We start from the raw sequence: 7,005 nt of genomic DNA, 5'->3' as shown, positions 1-7,005 counted from the left end.
TCATGAATACTGGAAAATTCGGCTAATGAACATTCTCCTGGCCCTCGGCTCCTGACATGTCTGGTCAGAGCTGTAGTCACCTTGCAGTGAGTGTGAGGCTTCCTGAGGATCTGACAGGGATGGTGCCCGGGAGTGTCAGGTGAACAGTAGGAGGAACTGAGATGTCTCTGGGCACGATGGCGTCTCTGCAGATGTAGCAGTAATGCTTGCCCTAATCTCTGTCCTCAGGAGGCAAAGGCTGGAGGGTCAGAAGTTCCAGGTCATTTGAGCCCAGCCTGAGCTAGATGAGATCCTAGCTTAAAAAAGAAATTTAAAAGCTGGGGGCAAGGGGTTGGGGATTTAGCTCAGTGGTAGAGCGCTTGCCTAGCAAGCACAAGGCCCTAGGTTCGATGATCCTCAGCTCAAAAAAAAAAGAAAGAAAGCTGGGAGCAGGGTTATAGCTCAACGGTAGAGGAACACCTGTATGATTTCACTCCCCAGCACCACTAGGATGGGCGCGTGCATGTGTGTGTGTGCGCGTGCGTGCGTGTGTTATATAAAACAATGAAAAACGAAGTGGGTAAAACTCAGAATAGCTGCATCATTCATTGTACTGTTCTCTGCCAAATGGCCAAAGTATGCAGCTATAAGCTTATATGTGTGCGAAAGGTCCATTCAGAACAGAAGACACAAGCTTGATGTGACAAAATAATGTTCTCAGACTCTACCACACAACTAACCTTTAAGAAACTGTCACTTGGGTTGGGGATTTAGCTCAGTGGTAGAGTGCTTGCCTAGCAAGAGCAAGGCCCTGGGTTCAATCCTCAGCTAAAAAAAAAAAAAAAAAAAAAAAAAAACAAAAACCAAAAAACAAAACAAAACAAAACAAAAAAAAGTCACTTGTGAGTCTTGGCATAGAACCAAAGAACTAGCCACAAGATTTCAAGGAGTTATTAAAATCCTCATACTAGCCAGACTTAGTGGCACAGACTTTTAATCCCAGCACCTGGAAGGCAGAAGCTGGAAAATCTCTGAGTTCAAGGGCAGCCTAGTCTACATAACAAAACAGTCTAAAAAGAAAAAACAAAATTTAAAACACATACACACACACACACATCTCCTTACCTCTCCCATAACAGATCAGTCTGAGGTCAGATTTTCTCCATAGATGTCATCAAAATAACACCACAGGGGTTGGAGAGATGGCTTAGCAGCTAAGAACACTTAGTTCCCAGCACATAGTAGTGGGGCACACTGACCCGTAACTCCAGTTCTAGGGAGTCTGATACCATCTTCTGGCCTCCACTGGCACTACTTGAACATGGGTGTACATACATACATACATACATACATACATACATACACTTGGGCACACACATAAAATAAGATAAAGATTTTTAAAAAACAATAGATTGAGTTCACAGCTGTTATGAGAATCCAGCTGTCTTCCGTTTTAAAAGATTTGCAAAATAAAAATCTTTGCGTAGCTGTGCATGATGGTGTATATACATCTTAATCCCAGCACTCAGGAAGCAGAAGCAGGCAGATTTCTGAGACAGGCCTTGAATTTAGAGATCCATCCACCTGGCTCTGCCTCCTGAGTGCTGAGATTAAAGGCGTGAACCACTACTGCCTGGCTGTTAAAAATTTTTTTTGAAAGATTTCTTTTTTATTATTGTTGATTTGGGTTTTAGAAATTTAGGGCAGTTCTTTTGCTTTGGGAGGTTTTAAGGTTTTTTTGTTTGGTTGTTTGTTTGGTTTGCTTGGTTTTCGTTTCTTTGGGGTTTTTTGAAACAGAGTCTCACTGTGTAGCGTTAGTTGGTCTGGTGCTCACTACATAAACCACATCCAGCAAGTTTTAGTTTCCAATACAGTCATATTAATAGGTATGGGGCGGGGGCGGGGGGGGGGGGGGGAGCTGGGCGTGGCGCCCACACCTTTAATCCTGCCTCTCTGGAGTCAGAGGCAGATGGCTTTTCTTGAGTCTCTTCTATTCTAAATGCAGAGTTCCAGGCCAGCCAGGGCTCCATTGTGAGCCTTTGTCTCAAAAGATATGAAACAAAAACAGAATTATAAGGAACTCTGGGGCTAGAGAGATGGCTCAGCAGTCAAGAATACTAGCTGCTCTCCACAGGATCCGGGCTGAAATCCCAGCGCGCTCCTGGTGGCTCTCAATGGGCTGGAACTCCTGTTCCAAGGGATCCGATGCCCTCTTCTGGACTCCTCGGGCAAGGCCGGTATGTGGTGTCTTACACGCAAGCAAAACACCCATACACATAAGCTAATACAATTTGAGTCTGAAAATAGCTATGTCTGCCTACACAGGGACTTTGAGAACCTACAATAACCTTTAGGAAAATTAAAAAAATATATATTGAGAACAACAACAACAAAATGCTTGTCCTCTTCCCGGTCTACAGACTATTTTGTGGTCATTCCTAGCCTTTTTCTTCTTTTTTCTTGGTGTGTGTGTGTGTGTGTGTGTGTGTGTGTGTGTGTGTGTGTGTGAGAGAGAGAGAGAGAGAGAGAGAGAGAGAGAGAGAGAGAGAGAGAGAGAGAGAGAGAGAGAGAGAGAGAGAGAGAGAGCCCTACCTCCTGTCCCCAAAGCTTTTCATGTAGATTCTTGGGATCCGAATTCAGGACTCTGTGTTTGAAAGCAGGCAGGCACTCCACCCGCCCACCGCCAGAGCAATCTCCCCCACCTTCATTTTGTTTCTTGTAGGAAACAGGTCACCTGTAGCCCAGGTTAGCCCTGAACTCCTTGTGTAGCCGAGAATTGGCTTGATCCTCTAATCCTCCTGCCTCAGTCTCCCCAGTGCTGGGATTACAGACATGTGCCGCTGCACCCAGTCGGTGAGTTATGCTCCTCACTCTCTTCCAGGACAGAGCCGCTCTGTCTTGTCTGGGTTTGGTTATTTTGTATCCCCTCCCTATTTTTATAAGAGGCCCTTTGTATCTTATCTTTTTGTTCCGAGTTCCGGTCCAGCACCATGCAGCTGTCACTTAGGCAGTTATCTAAAGCCAGCATCTAGTTCCTGCATCACAGTAGCACTCAGGGAGCCGTGTGACTTCCGGGGCTTGAGGACAGGTCTGCTGTCTTTCTGTTGGCCCTTTGTTGGTGTTTTCCATTGCATGGGCAGCCCTGTGGCTCAGCCTTGGTCATCAGGCCAGGCAAATGCGGTAGGAGGCCTTAGCTTCCCAAATGGGTACTGGCAGCTTCCCCGTGTAGATATAAGCCTGACTAGCTTAGATGTCCATGCCTGGTGACTATTATCCAGGATATTTCTGAGCCAGCCAACAGTTGGATCTGGTGCCCACTTCCTGGGATACTTAAGGGAGAGAGTTCAGTATCTCCCCTGCCCTGTCTTTGAGCAGTCACATTCAGCGCCCTACCCTCTCTTCCACTGTCTGTCACTTCCTTTAACAACTAAACGTCTTGAGGGATTGACACATGCTTGCAGCGAGCTTGGGGGAGGGGGCTGGGATACAGTGCTTGCTTAGCACCAGGTTTGACCCTCAGCTGCCGCCGCTGCTACCACCAACAAGGAAAACGCCAGGCTGTCTAACCTAGAACATAATTTCTACCCAGGTGGAAGACGGTCACCAACCAAGACAGGACTGAGTGAAATGAAACTGTTGCTTTCATCCTGTCTGGGCCTGTCTGGCTCCGAGGGGCCGACATGAATGGCAGGAAATCTGAGACTGTCCTCCTGCATGAATCCCCAGGACAATCCGGTAAGGGAATGTTCTGCCAGGACTGTGGCTCCTCACCTGTCTGCTTGAGAGCTCATGCCAGGTTTCCGGTTCCTGGGCGCCACCTGGCCCTCTGACAGGGATACTTAAAGCCCTATCAGGTGAGTCCACACTCATCTGGGAGTCCTTGGGATTGATATTTGTGGCTTGATGCAAAAGCCAACCTACATAGTTTCCCTCTTTGTGAGGCTTGGATGATAACTACCCCGACTCATGCCTGCCAGGCTCCTTCAGCAACTGTGGCTGCCTTTGGGGTAGCTTCAAAAAAAAAAAAAAAACCTTCTCCCTGCCAAAAGAAAGAAAATCAATCCTGTCTGCCCAGCCTTAAAAGCTGACAATTACAGCAGTCACAAAACCGTTCTGTACAGTTCAGGGAGGGAGGAAGGTCAACACATAGGACCCCAGACCACGGGTAATTTTGAGTCTCCCCACCTGTGCCCAGGAAGTGTGTTTTGGCTCCTCCATAAAGCTTTTTGGTGACTGCCTTTGCTTCCTTGCCAGCCTAGAGCCACTTTGGAAAGGCATCACCCCAGCCAAAGCATAGAGACTTACATAGCAGTGGTCTTCCATTCTGCAGACCTAATATGCACCCCTGCAATATTTCAGGCCTCCTCAGATGCAGGAATGCCCCTAAGACCCATTCACAGCAGGTCACCAAGGGGCCTGGCTATCTGCTGCCACCACCTCCTGCTCAGCAGACTGGGCAGGGGAGGAAGCAACAGGTTTTTCAGCTGGTGTTTTGGGTGTGAAAAGGAGGGAGAAGGGGTGTGTGTGTCTGTGTGTGTCTGTGTGTGTGAGAGAGAGAGAGAGAGGAGGAGGAGGAGAGGGAGAGAGAGATTTAAGGTGCACATGTGAAATGACATTAAATGTAACTAGATTTGCAGTATTCGTGTGTTCCGCATGACTCATCCCTCTCTGGATGACAGAACACTTTGCACTCAGCCTCTGGTATTTTGGAAGTTTTTTCTAAATGCTGGGAAGAGACAAGGCCCATGTTTTTCACCCCTTCTTCGAGAGAGCGATGTCTGAACTTTCAAGTATCTCAGTATTTGCTTCATCCCTCTCATCTGACTAGGGTATTTTCCGTTTTTCTACCAAAAACTGGGTGCGTAGCAGCATGGGTACAAAGGCCACAGTATGGAAAGGAGAGAAACCTATGCTTTCTGGAGTCTGACCTGAGCCTAGAAATCCAGATTGGCAGGGCCTAGCAAGGGTGCCTGAGGCAGCCCCAGGCAGGGTTGCATCAGCAAGGCTGGTGGCCAGGCCGGGGACAGGAGTCTTTCCAGGATTCTGCCTTTCCTGCTAGCATCGTGTTCTACTCTGAGGCAGACACATACTTTGGCAGGGGCCACAGGGCATCTGCCCAGAACTGGGAGTCTCCTGCAGCGGCCTGACCTCTAGGCTGCAGCCTAGCCCACAGAAGACGCCATCCATACATACGGCAAGTACAACAGTCTTTCAGGGAGGTCTCATTTCCTTGGTGCCAGAGCCATAAGGACGCTGGCCTAGGACCCAGAAAATCTCTCACATTTCTTCATTTGTTTTAGGAGATGGAAGACGGACAGCTTCACTTCCTGTGTTCTTTGGCATGTTACATGTTCTCTGCCCCCTGTTTAGACCCAGAACTCTGGGGCATAACTCAGTGGGTAAGAATAGTTGCTAGGCAACCATGAGGACTTGGGTTCAAATCTTAAGAACCCACATAAAAAGGCAGGCATGGCTACATATGTCTGTAATCCTAACACTGTGAGGGATGGATATAGGAGGTTCCCTACAGTTTGCTGGCACCCAGATTCAGTGAGAATTCAGTCTTAAAAGAATAAAGCTGATATGGAGAGACCTCAGGCAGGGACTGAGTAAGAGGAAAACGAGTCTTGGTATTAAGCCAGTGTAATTCTGGGCTGGTTCACCAGCGAGACCACCCTGACAGAGGTAGTGGCAGTTTATACCACAAACATCACTAGTGATAGACAGGTAATAAAGGGGGAGGACTCCCCAAAGGAATGTGGTTATAACTTGTCAGCCTGGTGACACACACCTTTAATCCCAGCAATCAGGAGGCAGAGGCAGGCAGATCTCTGAGTTCAAGGCCAGCCTGGTCTACAGAGCGAGATCCAGGACAGCCAGGGCTACACAGAGAAACCCTGTCTCAGAAAACCAAACAGGCCGGGAGCTCATGATTAGTGGTTGGCCTATCTCTAAAAGCCCTGAGGAGCAGGGGGCAGGAAGGAAGGGAGGAAGGATGTGTAGGATAAACAGAACAAAGCAAACCCAAAAATAGGCAGCAGGAGAGGGCTTCAGACACAAGAGTCTGCAAGGCCTCATGCTCCTGGGGGGCTGGGGTCAGTACCTGGATTAAACGTTTTCTCATACGGTGGAAATACCAAGCAAAACGCAGCTGGGGGTGGGGAAGGACTCGGTTTAAGTCTCGGAACAGATTTCTCCTAGGTTTTTCAATATTTAGACACTGTTTTATTTTGGTTTTTTTGAGACAGGATTTCTGTGTTAACAGCTCTGGCTGTTCTGGAACTCACTCTGAAGACCAGGCTGGGCTCAACTCACAGAGATCCACCCGTATCTGCCTCCGAAGTTCTGGGATTAAAGGCGTGCGCCACCACTGCCCAGTTTTAGACACTGTTTTAAAATGTATACAATAAGAGCCAGGCATGATGGCATATACCTTTAGTAACAGGCAGGAGGCTCTGGTCCTGTGTGAACACACAAGCCAGCCTGGTCCACACAGTGAGTCCCAAGAAGAAACAAACCCAGTTAAGGTCCTGGGCCCCCATCGCTCTTGCTGTTTCCAGTACGATGCCTTCAGTGACCTCCGGGAGCTCTGCTGAAAATTCAAGATGTAGTCTGGCCTCCAAAAGGCAGTAAATCAAGATGGGAGAACCCTTTCTCCAAAGGAATTTGAAACAAAAGTGCTTTAAACAGATGAGACTAGTGTTAAGTTTCAAACCCTGGGACTGAGGTGCCTATTTAACATGTCAAAGTGGACCTGGCCTCCAAGTTCTCCAGCATCCCTCACTCCCTACCGTTAAGCCCTGAACTCTCCAGCCCAGGGGCTGGGCCGCCCTTCCCCAGACTCTTCCCCATATAATCCAGCCACTGTGGTCACAGACACCCCTTCCCTGGTCCCCTCTCTCCCCTCCCGCTCCCCACACGGCCCAGCTCAGTGTGGACATGTCCACTCTGGACTCTCCAGGTCTCTGCCTCAGGCTATGCTCTCCCTTCAGCTACAGTAAACTTTCTCCTCCACAAACCTAGGAG

The sequence above is a fragment of the Onychomys torridus genome, chromosome 10 (assembly GCF_903995425.1).
Source record: "Onychomys torridus chromosome 10, mOncTor1.1, whole genome shotgun sequence".
In the NCBI taxonomy this organism is placed as follows: Eukaryota; Metazoa; Chordata; class Mammalia; order Rodentia; family Cricetidae; genus Onychomys; species Onychomys torridus.
Note: the sequence above shows the minus strand (reverse complement) of the source record.